The sequence below is a fragment of the Cetorhinus maximus genome, chromosome 8 (assembly GCF_964194155.1).
Source record: "Cetorhinus maximus chromosome 8, sCetMax3.hap1.1, whole genome shotgun sequence".
In the NCBI taxonomy this organism is placed as follows: domain Eukaryota; kingdom Metazoa; phylum Chordata; class Chondrichthyes; order Lamniformes; family Cetorhinidae; genus Cetorhinus; species Cetorhinus maximus.
Genome location: NC_135886.1, coordinates 98,317,504 through 98,333,889, shown reverse-complemented (window position 1 = coordinate 98,333,889; position 16,386 = coordinate 98,317,504). Strand labels below are relative to the sequence as shown.

Here is a 16,386-nt window from a genome sequence, read left to right as displayed (position 1 = left end):
GTTGCTGTCTTCCCATTGCGTAGCCTCACTATTGAGTATGAATTCATGGAGATGCATGTCCCCAATAACCATGCAACCTCAAGATGTCTAAGCTGCTCTCTTGGTTCTGATGGCAGCTGCAGTGCTTCCCTGCTGCTCAAGCTGCTTGGGCCTCAGCAGTACTCCCTTCCACTGGTCATTCAATGACAGCTGCTGGCCTCCCTTGCAGTGGGTCACGTTGTCCTGAGCTCCCAGATCTGGAGCCAGCCTGTCATCCCTAATTGGTCAAGTGAACACAGGCTTGGGACAGAAAAATGGTCCCAATGTCGAGTTGCCAATGCAGGAAAATTGAGCCCAATGTATTGCTTTGATTCAGCTGGTGGATTGGAGTCAGGATGTCATTGGTTCAAGCCCCAAAACAGGATTTGAGCACGTAATGGACTGACATTTCAGTGTAGGATAGGAGGAATGCTGAACTGTGAAAGGGGTCAACCTTCAGATGACACATTAAGCTGAGGTCTGTTCTGCTGGTTCAAGCGGAGGTTAAGAATCCCATAGAGCTATTTAAAAAAGAAACATAAAATTCTCCTGGTTTCCTTCCAAAATTCCTCCCTCAACCAACATCACCAAAAAATAAAACACTAAGTCGTAACTTATCTAAGTGCAGTTTGAAGCATCCTACCATGCAGAAAATGACTTCTGCACTTACCAACACAACTTGAATTAGCAACATGTTGTATACGAATTGTTTTTAAACATGTCTGGCACCATCTAAAAACAAGTATGTTCTTTTACTCCTAATTTCAACTAGAATGTAAAGTACTGGTCCTGAATTAGCACTGTGGTTATCATCCTGGTCCAATGTGATGATTATGCTCCTGGATTGGTTCAGTGGTTATAGTAGTCCCAGACCATTGTGCTAATTATGGTCTTGGGCTATAGTCGTCCAGAGGACTGGAGTTCAAACCCTGCTTTGGCCAGCTGTGAAATCAAACCCAATAAATCTAGTAATTTGTAGGCTAGAATCAGAATTGATGGCCACAAAACCTGCTCCTTATTTAATCTTTATATAGTCTAGGCTACTTGTGACTCTAGCCCACACTATGGGTAAAGTTGGGTCGCATTTATAAAATCTTTATTATTTTTTTGAAATCTGTTCATCTCCCTGAGTCAGCTCTGTGCCTCGGAGATTTGCAAATGGCTCTCGTGTGTATGTTCAAATGTCATGCTCGCCCCGCTCACACTCCCGCCCCCACCCCCACCCACACAGGCAGCTCTAATTGGCCCGCCAGCATGAAATTGCCTTCCAGCCCCAATTGTGGGCGGGGTCGGCTTCCCAACCGCCCTCACTGAACCCGCCCAACATGGGTAAAATTCTGCCCTATGTGGTTGACTCTTGATGTCCTGCAGAGGAGCCTATCATCTGGGGATGAGAAATAAATGCAGCCTTACCAGCATTATTCATCTTCTAAGAGTAAACTAAACTGTTTTCATTGGTGGAAGAGGAGAGAATCAGGGGATACAGATTTAAAGTAATTGGCAAAAGAATCAAAGGTGGCCTGAGAAAAAAAACGTTTTTTATGCAGCGAGCATTCAGGATCTGGAATGCACTGCCTGACAGTGTAGTGGAGGTCATTGAATATATTCAAGGCTGACTTAGATAGATTTTTGATCTACAAGTCAAGGGTTATAGGGAACAGGCTGGAAAGTGGAAGTTGAGGCCACGATCAGAGCAGCCACAATCTTATCGAATGGTGGAGAAGGCTCAAGGGACTGAATGCCTACTCCTGCTCCTAATTCTTGTGTTCTTGTGTGATTCAATCATGGCTTTCAAAGGGGAATTGGATAAACCCCTGAAGGGAAAGGAAATAGCAGGGCTATGGGTAAAGGGCAGAGGATTGGAACTAAATAAATTGCTCTTGCAGAGAGGTGGCACAGGCTTGATGGGCCAAATGACCTTCTCCTGTGCTATAACCATTCTATGATTTTATAAAATAAAAAAGGATGTCAAAATGGAACGGGATCTGTAAAATGGGTCCTGACTCTGTTCAATTCCACCAATAAAAAAGTTCAGAAAATTTTCACCAATGATTTGACATTATACCATAATCATGGTCTGGGTTTTTGGGGGCATCACGGTCCACGGCCCCTGCTTGCCACCACCTCCTAAAGTTGCTAAGCTTCCTGCATGACATGGCAAGGTAGGAAGTAAGCTTGAAGGGAGCAGTAGGAATCACTGCTGCTTCGCTAGCCCCACCAGCAGTCATGTCCTCGCCGCCCTTCAGCTGAAAATTTTCCTAGGACCTGGGAAACCTAGCCAGACAAGGTTAAGCTGAAAGAGGCACAGAGCTTCATCTAATATTTAAATGGGCAATCTGTCTTCTGCTGCTGTTTTTCAGCATCTTTAATGGCCATGCAGCAGCCTTTGTTCTCCTTACACAAGGATTCAACCTGGCTGGCAGAGTTTCTCATGTCTTTGGAAACCCAGCACCTACAGTGAGGTGAGGACATCATTGGGAAAAGTTAAGTGCCCTTACAGCCCTTCTGTGGACCAGGAGGAGCAGGAGTGCTTCTGCCCACCTCCCCCATAGCTAACTTTCTTCTGTGCTCCTGGTCCACATCATTCTCCTCTCCCCCATTTTACTCACTCCCCTTCTCCTCCTTCAACTCTCCATCTTAAGACTCTGACTTTAGCTGGATACAGTTTTGCAGGCAGCAACCCTCCAGTAACTCAGCCTGCGCTCGGCTTATTCAGGTATCGTCACTGTTGCAATAACAACTGTCAAACCCACTTCACCATTATTGCATCAAGACTGGGTAACGCAAATGTTGAATGTGTAAATACATTTCACCATTTTCTGAGCGACGCAACAGTGAGAAATTGATTGCAAAGCCTGATATAGCCCTCAGGTTAGGCAAGTTGTTGTAACCGTGGAGCAACCCTCCATCACACCCAGCCTTCCTGTCTTACTATCTTATTATTAGCTGGTGTTATGTACACAATGTTTTTACCCGCAAGATTGTGAAAACTCACCCATGACATTTCTGAGAAAGTATAATGCGTTACAGCCTCGAATTTGTAATCCTCTCAAAGGTGTTAGATCTATAGCATCTTGTTGTTTTTGGCCCTTAAGTTTCATCTGGGTAACAGTTGGTCCTTTTAATTAGGATTTCTTACCTGCAAGCTCTCTGCCTGTTGTTTTGTTTTATTGTTCAGGCTGGTAGTTGGAAAATTCCATCTCACTATCACTGTCTTAGTGTTTACAGGACAACCAGCAAATTGTGATGAGTGGTTTTTAGATAGGAACTTGAGACAGATTGAAGAAAGTTCCACCATTTTAACAGCAAATTCTGTTGATTGTGATCTTATTGGGCAGCTTTTCCCGATCAGTGAGCGGGGGCAGGGCCCGCTTGCCGACATGTAAAATGACACGGGGTGACTTCGGGCGTGCATCCCGACATCTCCCCACGTCATTTAGATTTTCAGTTCGGCGGGTGCGCAGCAGAGTCAGCTGCACGCCCACTGATCTGTCAACCGTCTATTAAGGCCATTAAAAAAATAATTGAAATGATTAATGGACCTGCCTGTCCAATCTTGGCGTAAAATGGCAGCCCGATTGGGAACCCGCCCGCCTGTGCCTGCTCCTGCACATCCCCCCCGACGGGGGGAAAATGCTGCCCAATGTTTCTGTCAATGGACCAATGAGATTTTCACTCAAATGTGTTATAGTTGAATAAAGATAAACCATTTTTCAAATCGATTGATTTAAATCTGACATGAAGATGATTGAGTAGAGCATTAACATTCCTTTAGAACAATGAAAAAGTGGACACTGATATACTAGCAAACAAAGTACTAAGGCACTACTTGCAACTGAGTTTCATCTGGAGAGTTGCTGAAATAGATCAAATCATATACAGGAAATGGTAAACGATATTTTCCCCTCCCTCTGTCCTGTAAGGTAGTGCTCATCAAGTCAATTTGAGTTCATCTATCAAACACCAAGAACGAGAAGCACTAGTCTTTCTAACTGTTCCTCCTAACTTCAACCCCTGACTCTTTAGCAGCCTTCCATCTCCTGAGACGATGATTTGCACCTTGCTGGTCAATTCTGTGTTAGACGTCGCCTGGTGTGGCTCAGGAGCCTCACTCTGGCATAGCAATCTCTGCCGCATTTCCTGCAGAGGAAGACAGTGAGCTGAGAAGGCACACCGTTCGCTGCCTTGGTTTTCTCTGGGTCCTCCTCTCGGCCAGCTGAGCGTTCTGTTTCTGCTCACCTCTTCCAATGCCCCTTCGAATAGTCAACCTTCAGCAGTCTCAATCTCTGCAACCGTCTCCCAGCTGTCTCTGTCAACCATCTTCATGCCTCACTCACAGGTATCCTTGTCGCAGAGGTAAGAACACTCAGTTGGTTGTGGCCCAGTGGCCAGTTCACCATACAGAAGATTTTTGGGTATACGGCCGTCATCCATCAGATCAATGTGGCCAGGCCAGCGTAGATGTCTTTGGCTCAGCAATGAGTGTGTGCTAATGGAATTGGCAGGCTCCATAACCTCTGAATTGGTGATTTTTCCTGCCCAGAGATTCCAAGGATACGTCTGAGACAGCAAAGGTGGAAACTGTTCAGCCTTTTGTCCTGCCTAGCAAATGTTGTCCAGGTCTCAGCATTGTAGAGCAGTGCACTGAGAGCCATAGACTTGGTAGATCCAAAGTTTGGTGTTCTCAGACAGGTTGCTGTTGTTTCATACTCCCTTGCTCAGCTTGAACATAACAGCTGCAGCTGCAGCTTTTACAATGCGCGTGTTGATTTCAGCATCAATCAGTGACTGATTGTTGGTGATTGTGGAGCCTAGATACGTGAAGCGATCAACAACCTCCAGAGTCACATAGTTAATGTTGATCGATGGCGGGTTTTTTTTTATTATTCATTCATGAGTTGTGGGCGTTACTGGCCAGGCCAGCCTTTATTGCCCATCCCTAATTTCCCTTGAGAAGGTGATGGTGAGCTGCCTTCTTGAACTGCTGCAGTCCATGTGGTGTACGAATGGCAACATCCTGAACCATGACACTTGTCTTCCTGCTGCTGATGTTCAAACCAAACTCCACTGGTGTGAGAGAATCTGTCCATTTGCCACTGCAGGTGTTCCTCAGTAGGGAACGCCAGTGCAGCATCGTCAGTGTAGAGCAACTCTCTGCTGAGGACTTGGCACGCCTTTGCCTTGTACCTCAGGTGGACAAGGCTGAACAGCTTTCCCTCAGTACTGGTATGTAAGTAAACAGCCTCTGTAGAGGACCTGAATTTATAATGACAGTAACAAAGAGAAGAATATGTCAAAGAGTGTCGGTGCCAGAACACAACCCTATTTCACCCCACTGCAGATCTTAAGGGGTCCTGATATTGTTCCATCTTGGCTGACCTTAGCCATCATGTTATCATGAAAAGAGGAGATCACATTAACAGACCAACAGACTGCTGGGCATTGCACCGAGTGACTACTGGTAATAACTTTGTCTGAATATCCAGATGCCCTCTGGCGCACAGAATGCTAGGGATACGTGCTTGATTTCAGTATTCAGAGTTCAGACAGTATAGCATCATCATGTGGAGCTTTGCCAATGGCAAGCGAGTCAATAGCTTTACTAAACTCCTCTACTGTGCACCACTTTTTGATCCTATCATACGTATCCCTAGCACTCTCTGTTCCAGAGGGCATCTGGATATTTTGACAAAGTTATAGCCAGTAATCATTGGTGCAGTGTCTAGCTATCTGCTGGTCTTTATGCTGAGTGGCTGTTAGTGCATTCAGAGGCTTCTTGCCCGGATCTCTCTCATAATTAATGACAACAGATCACTTGGCTTCAATGACAGGTTCCATTGCAGTGATGTTAGCCTCAAACCAGTCAGCATTATTGCACTCTTGTTTCCCATATGTTGAGAGTGTAAATGTACTGTAAATGGTGTCTCAAAGTGTGTTCCATTTCACTTCTGTGCTCTGTGTGGGAATGCCAGCGAATGACTGTTCAATCGAATCTTGGAACTGTTGGTTCTTAACTGGTTAGGCAGTGCAATGCGGATGTTGTTACAAGGATAATCTTTCTGCTTTAAATGAAAAACTTCAAGGGTTGCACCTAACGCTGATGCATAGCAGGAAGTGATTTGTATTACAGTCAGCAGCTTTGGCAGATGCATGTGTTGTGAATTCTGTTAAGAGTCACATCTGTGATGACCCTAGGGGTGAATCTCATGGCTTTCCCTTAAAATATCTTAATGAAGCTTTACAGACCTCCCCCCAACCCACCCACCCCATCGCAACACTCTGCGATAAATACCATCCCTGGGAATTTATTTCCTTTGAGCACATTTAGCTTTTCTAGTACTTCCATCTCATTAAATTAAAAGTCAAAGTGACTCTCCCTCATTTCTATTGCAGGATACTTATTATTTTGTGCTCATCATAAACAGCCTTAAAGAATTCACAAAGTATTTTACTGCAACATTAGACCTTAGACATTGGACAGCAGAAAATTATCACAAAAGTGATAACTACATCATAATTTTATTGCATAATAATTTTACTCCAAAAAAAAGACTGAAGCTGTGTTGGACAATTTTTACACAATCTTCACATGATCAACAATCTAATCAAGCTTTGTACCAGTAATAGGCTGGCATCAACACGGGGAGTCAGAGATGACATCAGATGATGTGCAAGAACAAAGATTCATTAATAAAGATGAAGGGTCATTGCACTGGGAGTTTTTGCTTGTTTTCAATTCCCAAGCACTTATGACCTTAGAAGAGACAGTCATCATGTACTCACTTAAAACGAATGAGTTCACAAAGTCACTAACCATATCAATAATGTAAATATTTGAATACACATAAAAGTACCCTTGTGCTGTATTCAATAATTGAGTAATGAGTGCATTGGAAGTTAATGCTTTGTTGAGACATCAAAGGGATTTTAGGAGACCTCCTTGTAGATATGAACAGTTGTTTTTGCACTCCTCTATTGCCTTTGAAGCTTTCACAGAAATTGTCGAAGCAAGCTAAGTTTGATTCCCCAGTGACAGAAAAGCTGGTACTTTCCAAATCCCTCACAGAATTATCAATATTAGAAACTTTTTTTAAAAATTAATTTAAAACAGCAAGTTATATTTATATCGTGCCTTCAATGTAATGAAGCACATTTCACAGGAGCATTATAAAACAAAGGGCAACATTATCTTAAAATGAAAAATAAAATGAGGGGTACTTCATGATTATTTTTCTAGATAAATTGCACATACTCCCATACAATTTTTCAGGATTCTGACCCAGGCTCACTTCCAACATTTTGGCCTGGGTTTTGCGGTCAGGAGTGAAAGGGCTAACCTTGAAGAAAGCTGCCCGCAAAGATCGAGCAATCTCTGCGGCATGATTTTCCCCAATTCCTGATGGTCATTAACATCTGACATCAAGTCAAGGGGACGTTTTGTGTTGCAGCAGCAGTGATGACAGCAGAAAGGTAGGCAAGCCAATAAAATTGAAGTATTTATGTGCACCAAACCAGGAAGTTAAAAAAGCTCCACATGCTTCACTTTAATTTAAATTTTCAGATAGCAAAATAAATGATTATGAATGGATTAAGATTGAAGATAAAATAAACCAACTTTCTTACTAGCACTCACTCACTTTTCTAGAACCGTTTCATCCAATTCAGGGCCACAGGGAGTCAGAGCCTACCTCAACAGACAACGGGCACTAGGCGGGGTACACCCAAGATGGGACGCCAGTCCATTACAGAGCACCCACACACACACACACTGGGAGACAACTTACCGTAGCCAATCCACCTAACCAGCATGTCTTTGGACAGTGGGAGGAAACTGGAGCAACCGGCAAACCCACGCAGAAATGGGGTGAATGTGCAAACCCAGAAAAAACAGACACGTGAGGCCAGGACTGAACCCAGGTCCCTGGAGCTGTGAGGTAGCAGCGCTAACCACTGCACCGTCATGCCACCCCAACAAGCTTTCTAAAAACAATAAACATTTTTTTTAAATCTGATTTTTTTTAAAGCCAATATGGGGGAATTTGTTATTCACAAATATAAAATTAGCTTTTCAGGACCAGTGAGGGTGTTTATCACTAATTAAGAAGTTGACAAGCTATTAAAAACATAATTACATCCCAATCATCAATGTGTTACTTTTTCAAGGGTTTTGGCAGCAAAAGAGTAAAATCAATTCCATTGATTTCCCATTGATTGCAGGCTTGGGGGGATACCTCGAAAATGCAACCTGTGGAGAATCACTGACAGTAACTTCTAGATTTGCACCCTATTCCGTACATATGCAGACTCTAGGGGAAGAATTTTGCCCTTGATGGGCGGGCGGGCCCGACCGACTCGGCGGCGGGCGGGCAGCCGATCGCCGCCGCCAAAACGGGCGCTGCCGCCATTTTAAGTGGGCGGGCCAATTAAGGTCTGCCCAGCACGCCGCCCGACGGGAAGCGCTATCCGCTTCCTGAGCGAGCGGGAGGGGGGATTCCCCAACTGCCAGAGTGTGCTCTTTCGCGTATGCGCACGAAAAAACGCACATCTCCCTGAGGCAAAGTGCTGCCTCAGGGAGATTGCTGAAAGGCACTGATACATTAAAAATAGAAAATTTTTAAAATCATTAACATGTCCCCCCTCATGTGAAAATATCACACGAGATGGGACATGTTAATGAAATACACAAAAACTTTATTACAATTTTATAATTCCGATATCAAACCGCATCCTACCACTGGATGAGGTTTGTTAAAAAATCACTTACCCGCCTGCCCGTTGGGCCCGTGTGCCGAGCCGAAGTTCGCACAGGCCCCTCAAAATCCTGGTTGATTGAAAAGTTAATGGCCTTAACAAGGCCTTTAATTAATGGCGGGCGCGTGTCCCACTGCTGTGCGCACCCGCCGACTGAAATATCGCGATGCCGCACGCTGACATCGGGACGCTCGCACAATGTCAGCGCGCGACATTTTAAATGCTGACGTGTGGGCTCCGCCCCCGCACGCCAGCCAGAAGATTCAGCCCCAGAAGTTGCTGGACTCAGAGGAGTAATGATGACGAATGCTGAGTTTTACCAACATTACTACAGCAATCCAAGTCATTAATATCTTTTCTACTGGCCGATATACATTAAAACAGATTTAAATCTGAAATCACTGGATTGATAGTTTTGTATCAAAACATGGCCGGCACAGTCATATTCTCCCTATAATTCTTTCATTATTAGCCCCGACACCAGCAGGCATCGTCGCGGGCAGGATCATAACTTGCAATGGGGACCTGGGACCTTGGTGAATGATGGGGCCAACAGTGCATCTCCTTAACCGATGAGATTTAACGATTGAGATAGAAAAGATCAAGCATTGGAGAAGGAAGGTGAATAGAATCAAACAGAAAGGAAGAAAAGCAATATGTGTTTTGCGAAGAAGCTTGCTTGAAAGTGAATAGTTCCCTCAGTCAATTGGCCCTCTGTAGGCAGCTGCCAGATGATTTAAATGCAGATAGGTGGATGTTTTTGTCCATGGTGTATTACTAGTTCCCCTGGTATTGCTGGCTGGTTTATGCATTAATAATGCTGTGTGTCATGAACTCGCAGTTCAATGACCAATTTGTCCATTAGGTATTCTGAGGACATAGGAAACAGGAGCAGGACGAGACCATGTGGCCCATCGAGCCTGCTCCGCTATTCGATATGATTGTGGCTGATCTTTTGTTTCAATACCAGTTCCCTGCCTGCTCCACATAAACCTTGGTTCCCTGAGACACCAAAAATTTGTCTTTCTCATGCCTTATACATATTTAGACACTTGGTAGTACAGAGTTTGAGTATTGCTGAAAAGAGACATGCTGTTGAAGCTTTTCATCTTGCACTCACCAGGACAGACGCAAGAATGCCAAATTTTCTCATGCAGTACAAATGTTGTTCCCTTTGAAATTTGGCTTTCTTGCACCTGTCCTGATGAGTGCAAGACGAAAAGCTTTGACAGCATATCCTTAAATATATCAACAATGGAGTATCCACAACCCTCTAGGGTAAAGAATTCCAAAGATTCATGAGCCTTTGAGTGAAGAAATTAGTACCTAAGTGTTGACAAGTGATTTTGGTCTTTGCAAATACCTGAAAAGAGGCTTTTTAAGAATCAATGCAGATAGTTGGGGGTAGGTATTAACCTCCAGTCCCGCCCAGTAGAAATGATGCAGGTGGGGGATAAGATTGTGAGGGGGGAATCATGCAGCAATCCAGCCCAATGCTAACTTATTTAAGAACAGGCATGGAAGGGCTACCAATCCTGGCAGCCAGTGACTTACATTACATTGGAAAGTCAAAGTACAATGATAAAATACTATTACAGTGTTGATGTTAAGTTTCAGATTTGGGAGCCCCAAATGGGACCAATCAGCAATAGCTAAACTGTACTAGATTTGGAGAGTGGCCAGAAGAGGCCACAGCAAGTTTAAATAAATAACTTTTGTGTGGTATCCTTATGGACCAGGAGCAGCTGGTCTTAGCTTTACAGGAAATTCTCAGAACTCCTCTGTCCCAGCCTTGACCCACTCTCCCAGTATCCATATCGGGTGACAACTTTCTCTATAACCGAGACATCTTAAATCTCTGAATCATCCTTGTGGTTCTTTGTACTGTCTCCTGAGTTTGAAGATCTCCCTTTTATCTTGGTGAACTGGACATAGCACTTGAAGGCCTGTCTAAAACACTGTGCACTATAAGCACAGCTTCCTCTAACTTGTCTTAATTTGGCTTTGTAGTTCACATTTATTGGCTTTGTTGATTTCTTCTTTCCTTCACTTGGGCATTAGAGTAACAACTCTACAAAGTCTTCAAGGTTCCTTTCCCCTTCATCCTTAGCTATTCAGGACATTTGTGGGACTGAATTTTAAGGCCCCACCAGCGTGAAGGTAGATGGGCACATAAATTAGTTCAGGAAGCCAGCGTGACGGTTCCCCAGATCCATTTTCCCAGAGGCGGATTGGGGAGCAGCAACGTTACCTGCCCATAAGCGATGGGTAGCTAACTGACCTCATTAAAGGCCTATTAAGCCCTAATGTTGGAGGCCAACTGGAATTCCCTGAAGGTGTCAGGGAAAGTTGTAATTGCCTGGAGATGGTCTCCTGGCAAAAGATGGAGAGGCTGGCACTCCAGGTAGGTGTAGAGGCTCTCCCTGCCTGCCCATCTTCAGCTGCAGCCAGAGGCCACCTTGTGGAGGAGCTCCCCCTACACAATGTTGACCAGATTGACTTCTGAGGCTATTCTTTAATTTAAAGTTTAAAAAGTTGTTGAGAGGGCATCTCCATCTTGGTGCTGTCTCCCTCTCGCTTACCTGAAAGGGCAGCCTGCTATTGGCCCTCTAACTTGGAGAGCCCATCCACTGTCCTTAATTGGATGGTGAGCCTGCCAATTTGGGAAAATCACAGCCAGGTGACTGCTTTCACACAGTGTGGCCTTCTGACCCCCATTTGACCCTAACGGTGGTGCTCCGAAGGCCACAGGGAATATCCTGCTCATGGAGTGTGTATGTTGTCCATTTTTCACTCTTTGTACGGTATTTTGCACTTAACAGTGTTGAGTTTTACCTTTCATTGTTCTGCCCAATTAGCTATTTTGGCCAACTCAATCTAATTTCTGGATTGCTGCCTCTGATGCCAGTGTCCTTTCAAGTTTGGTATTATTTGCAAATTGGTAAAAATTTGCATTGTGTTTCTGACTGTAAATTAGCCACAGCAGTGATTCCCAACACTGATCCCTGGAGCACCACACTCACAGTCTTCACAACCGTAAAATCCCCATAAAGAATACTTGTTGTTATTTACCTTTCGTTTGTGAATTTCTTTTGTTTTGAACTAACCCAATAGTTTTTTGAGTGGATGTTTCAAATAGTTCCTGGAATTCCAGGTGTAATGTGATTCATCACAATCGTTGAAAATGAGCATTTGTTTCCCATCTATAGGTATCCACCTCAGTGTAAGCGACACCCATATTGATTGCTAATGCCTCACAAATTTATGCCTCGTGTCCTCCAGCACTTTGGGGCTAAATAATGTCTATTCTTGGGCACTTATTGTTTTTTTTTAACCCTTTTAATATATCTAGAACTTCAACCTGCAGCTGTATTGAAACCACTAATTTTACTGAGGACACCTCTGTTTGGGGAGAAGATATCGCCCTTAACCTACCTCATGAATCCTTGAAGGAAGCAATAATTCAGAATATTTACTATCCTGTGCTTGATCTTTCTTCCATGCCAGTGTTCATTACTAATTGCCCTCCTATGTTTAAGTGGCGAAAGAACATTTGTTTCAAAGCAGCTATGCTTTTCAAAGTCTGCCTGGTCACCTAGGTGACGTGTTTCTTCCTGGTCTTTTCTCATCCCTGTGAATCCTATCCTCTTTTTCCCTGTGGAATCTACAGTTTATTTTCCCCGTTTCTCCCAATGTTGAAATAACTGCAGCGTTTCAACTGAGCAGTTATACAATATTAAGTGTTTCAACATCCTGTAAATTCCCTCTTCTGATGAATAACTTTTTCTTTCTGTCTCTTTTTTTCCCCTCTCTATTTTGCTTTCTGTATGTGGTTTGACAGTGAATTAACTGCAGTATTCTAACATACACTTCCTGGTTTGAACTCTGTGAACAGGATTTTGCTCTCGTCGGGCGGGCTCGGCTGGGCAGGCGGGGGCGGAGTTCCCGACCTCCGCCGCAATTGGGGCCGGACCGGGATTTCACACTGCTGGGCCAATTAAGGCCCGCCCAGTGTGAAACACGTGCTGCAGCGCTCAGCACTGCCTGTGGTGGGGGAGGAGGGCGAGCGGGGAACTCCGCGCATGTGTGCAAGTGTGTGCAGGAAAAGCTCCCTGAGGCACAGAGCTGCCTCAGAGTGATGCAGATATAAAAAATTTAAAATAAAGCATTTTAAGATGTTAAAAAACATGTCCCCTCATGTGACTGTCACATGAGCATGGACATGTTAGAAATTAGGATGAAAATTTTTTATTTCTTTTAATGACGGATCGAAACCTCATCCCGCCCATGGATGAGGTTTCGCAAAAAATGCAAAAGCCACTTGGCCTTTTCACCTGCCTACCAGCCGTAAGGTTGGAAGGGCAGCGAAAAATTTCGTTCAATTATGACTTTAATGGCCTTTTAATTGTTGGCAGGCATGCTGCCAACTCCCGCACACGCCTGCTGACCGAAATATCGCGCGAGTGTACGATGATGTCGGGACGCTCGCCTGATGTCACCATGCGTCATTTTAAGCTCCTTTGGGTCAGGCGTGCACCCGCTCAACAAGTGTAATATTCTGGCCTGTATGTGCCAGTGAGGAGCTGTGTATCTGATTGGCTAAGGGGCCACACTATTGCTTGTTCTCTTCACAGAGGCCACTGTACCCCTAGGATGGAATTTTCCGGCCCTTTTGGCGTCAGACGTCATGGCGGGGGGACGCTATGGCGAGAAAGCCAAAAATCGGTTTCACGCCAGCGTGAAAGCACAGAGGGATCATCCAATGGGGTTTGCTGTGGCGGAAAGGCCGCCAATCCCACTGAAGGCCAGCGTGAACCCCATTTGCATCCCAGTAATGGGATGCAAAGTAAACCCCCACCAGAATCGTTCCCCCACGCCAGAGTTACCGTCATGCCAGAGGGAAAACACGCCAGCCCAGAACACATCTGGACAAGTGTGAGGTGCAAAAGTTAGGCCTTACCATTAGGGTCTTGCTCAGATCACGGACATCTGTGGAGCATAAGATGCTGGAGCCCGACAACTACCAGACCCTGGACATGTGCATTACATGCTGGGTGGGTTCTCATGAACATGGCTCCGCCGCGAAGCAGCTCATGGAAGGTGGGAGGTCTCTGTTGATGCCTTGGGTCTGCTTCGGAACATCACGGTCTTGGCCATGGGCTGCTATGGACAATTGGCGGGGGGGGGGGAGGGAGGAAGGTCCAGCTGTGAGTGGGAGAGGAAGGTGTAACGGGGATGGGAGAGGAAAGTCTAGATGTGACTGTTGGAGGAAGGTATACCAGGGGTAGTGAGGTTGGGGGGGGAGGGATGAAGTTGTCGAGGGTTGAGGTTGGGGGGTAGGGGGACGAAGATGTCGGGGTGAGGTTGTTGGGGGCGAAGGTGTTGGGGTGGTTAGGTTGGGAGGGCGTACAGGGGGAGGAGGCTGTAATGGGGGAGAGTGCAGCAAGTGGGGAGGTAAGCGTAAGACAGGAGGAAGGTGTAAAGGGTGGACGGAGTCCAGGGGGAGAGGAAAGGAGTCCAGTGGGACGATGGAGTTTGGAGGGGAGATGGAGTTTGGAAGGGGAATGGTGTCCAGGTGGAGGAAGGAGTTCGGAGGAGGAATGATGTCCAGGGGGAGGAAGGTGTTTGGGGTTGAGGAGGGAGTAAGGGGGGGTGATTCCAGGTGAATGTGCAAGGGCGGGGGATGGTTTGTGGAGTCAATGACTGCCTCCTGGCGAGCGACTTGAGGGCGAGTGTTGTACGAGGGAATGATGAGTATGAGACGGAGCAGAGGGAACTGGAAGGGTGGAAGGGTGAGGGTGCATCGGTAGTGGTAGAAGGGATGGCGAGGGTGATTGGTGGGGACTCAGAGGCAGACACGGACCCTGGGGTGGTGGGAAGGAGGGGATCAGGGAGGTCAATGTGGATGGGGATGGGATTCTCAGGAAGGTAGGGAAAGTGCATATTCACCTGGATATCCCGGAAAGAAAAGGGTTCTGGCTGGTAGGTGACAGTGGGGAGGTGGAAGGTGATGCCGGGGTCAGCAATAATGGCGGAAAGGACATGGGTGACTAAAGGAGGGAAAGGACGGAGGAGCTGATCAGAAACTTAACGACTACCATGGCTGTCGAAATCGAAAGTGAGCGGAGCCTAGTGTTGGACGGGCACAGATGCTCCGTGGGAGTGTGATCATTGGGTGGGCGGAGATGCCAGTCAGCTCAGATGGACAACTGAAAGAAAGACCCAGCAGGCAGGGCTGAAAATGCTCAGGACAGTAACAAGAGTGTGATGGATGAAGGCTCCATGTGTGTGAAAGAGTGCTTGCACGAGGCTCCAAAAGGCCCTGCCGCGCACACACTTCTCCCTCCAGAATCACTCGTGGGCTGGCTGCGTGCAGATGAACTGCTAGTGGGGGTGATGCAGGGGGAGGACTCACGAAACCTGTCAATGAAGCTGAAAGACACCATTACACATTATTTAGTGAAAGCGAATATATTTTCAGATTATAAAATGACAAAATGTGTTCACCCAAACAAACACCAGTGATCAGGATTTCTTGCCTTTTCTAGGCCTACCACTTCTTCTAGGTGCTGCCCTGACATCTGCAGCAGGGATGGAGACAGCCTGTGTAATGGTTGGCCCTGTTGCCTCTGGTGACATCGGCATGCATCCTCTGGAAAGCCAAGGTCTTGAGGGCCCTGGCTTACCTTGGCTGTCCTCCTGTGAGCCAGCTGCTCCCTCTGTGGTGACAGAGGATGAGGTTGAGGGAAACTTGGCAAAGGGGACTTGGAGGGAGAGGACAGCTTATGAGATTCCTGAGTGGATGACCCAGGGGTGTCCAGCTGCTGCTCCTCTTCCCTTTGGGCGCCCGAGGGCCCTGGCCTGACTCCTTGAGGGGGAGGAGCACCTGGGGAGACATTGAGGTGTCCCGTTTCCCCTTGCATTACCACTGCAGGAACTCACCCATGGCTACCATGATACAGTGCAGGTCTGCGTGCATCTCCATGTTCTGCTGGACCAGGGTCTCCATGGCATCCAACATCCTTCCCATGGAGACCTCCGTGCACAGACATGTGGGCACCAGAGAGCAGGCAAATGCACTCTGAGTCGCGTGCCACTCTGTCGAGGGCTTCCAACAGCTCTGCGTGATCTTCCCCCACCTTCTGCTGACTTACCACGATGAGTTGGAAGGCCAAGTCCAGAGGCTCGTCATCTGACTTGGACCTCACAGATGTCTCTTCCCCAGCAGTCCTCCGAGTGCTGGGGAGCTCAACTGATGTCACACATGTCCATGGGGTGAACACCAGATTGTGAACCCAAGCCTGCTCAAGATCTAGGTCCCACTGAGGCATGTGTCTCTGCGCTGGTGGAAGGGTGGGCAAGTGCTGTGACAGGCCTGCCAGGCTGCTTATTTCCAGCTCTTTAATGCAGGAGGTGTCTTCTTGTCCGGAGGTGAGGACCTGGATGGAGCTGAGGGGCTGAGGGTGTCGGTCACTTGGCAGAGCTTCCTGTGAACCAAAGTAAAGATAATTAGTGCATGGCAGCACAGTTAAAAGCAGGAGAGAGAGCATTTACAGTTACGTTGAGAGAGGGATGATGTGATGCAGGATCCTCACATGTGTGTTCGCCGCTGACCTC

The 16,386-nt window shown here is 46.3% G+C and overlaps 1 long non-coding RNA gene across 1 annotated transcript in view; it reads right to left on the bottom strand.

Annotated features, from left to right (window-relative positions):
• LOC144683826 (uncharacterized) overlaps positions 1-7,936 on the bottom strand; it is a 52,456-nt gene extending 44,520 nt beyond the window's left edge. Inside the window, exon 1 of the long non-coding RNA XR_013577339.1 lies at positions 7,803-7,936. This is a non-coding gene — a long non-coding RNA (uncharacterized LOC144683826). The remainder of the gene's footprint in view (positions 1-7,802) is intronic.
• Between the last annotated feature and the right edge of the window lie 8,450 nt (positions 7,937-16,386).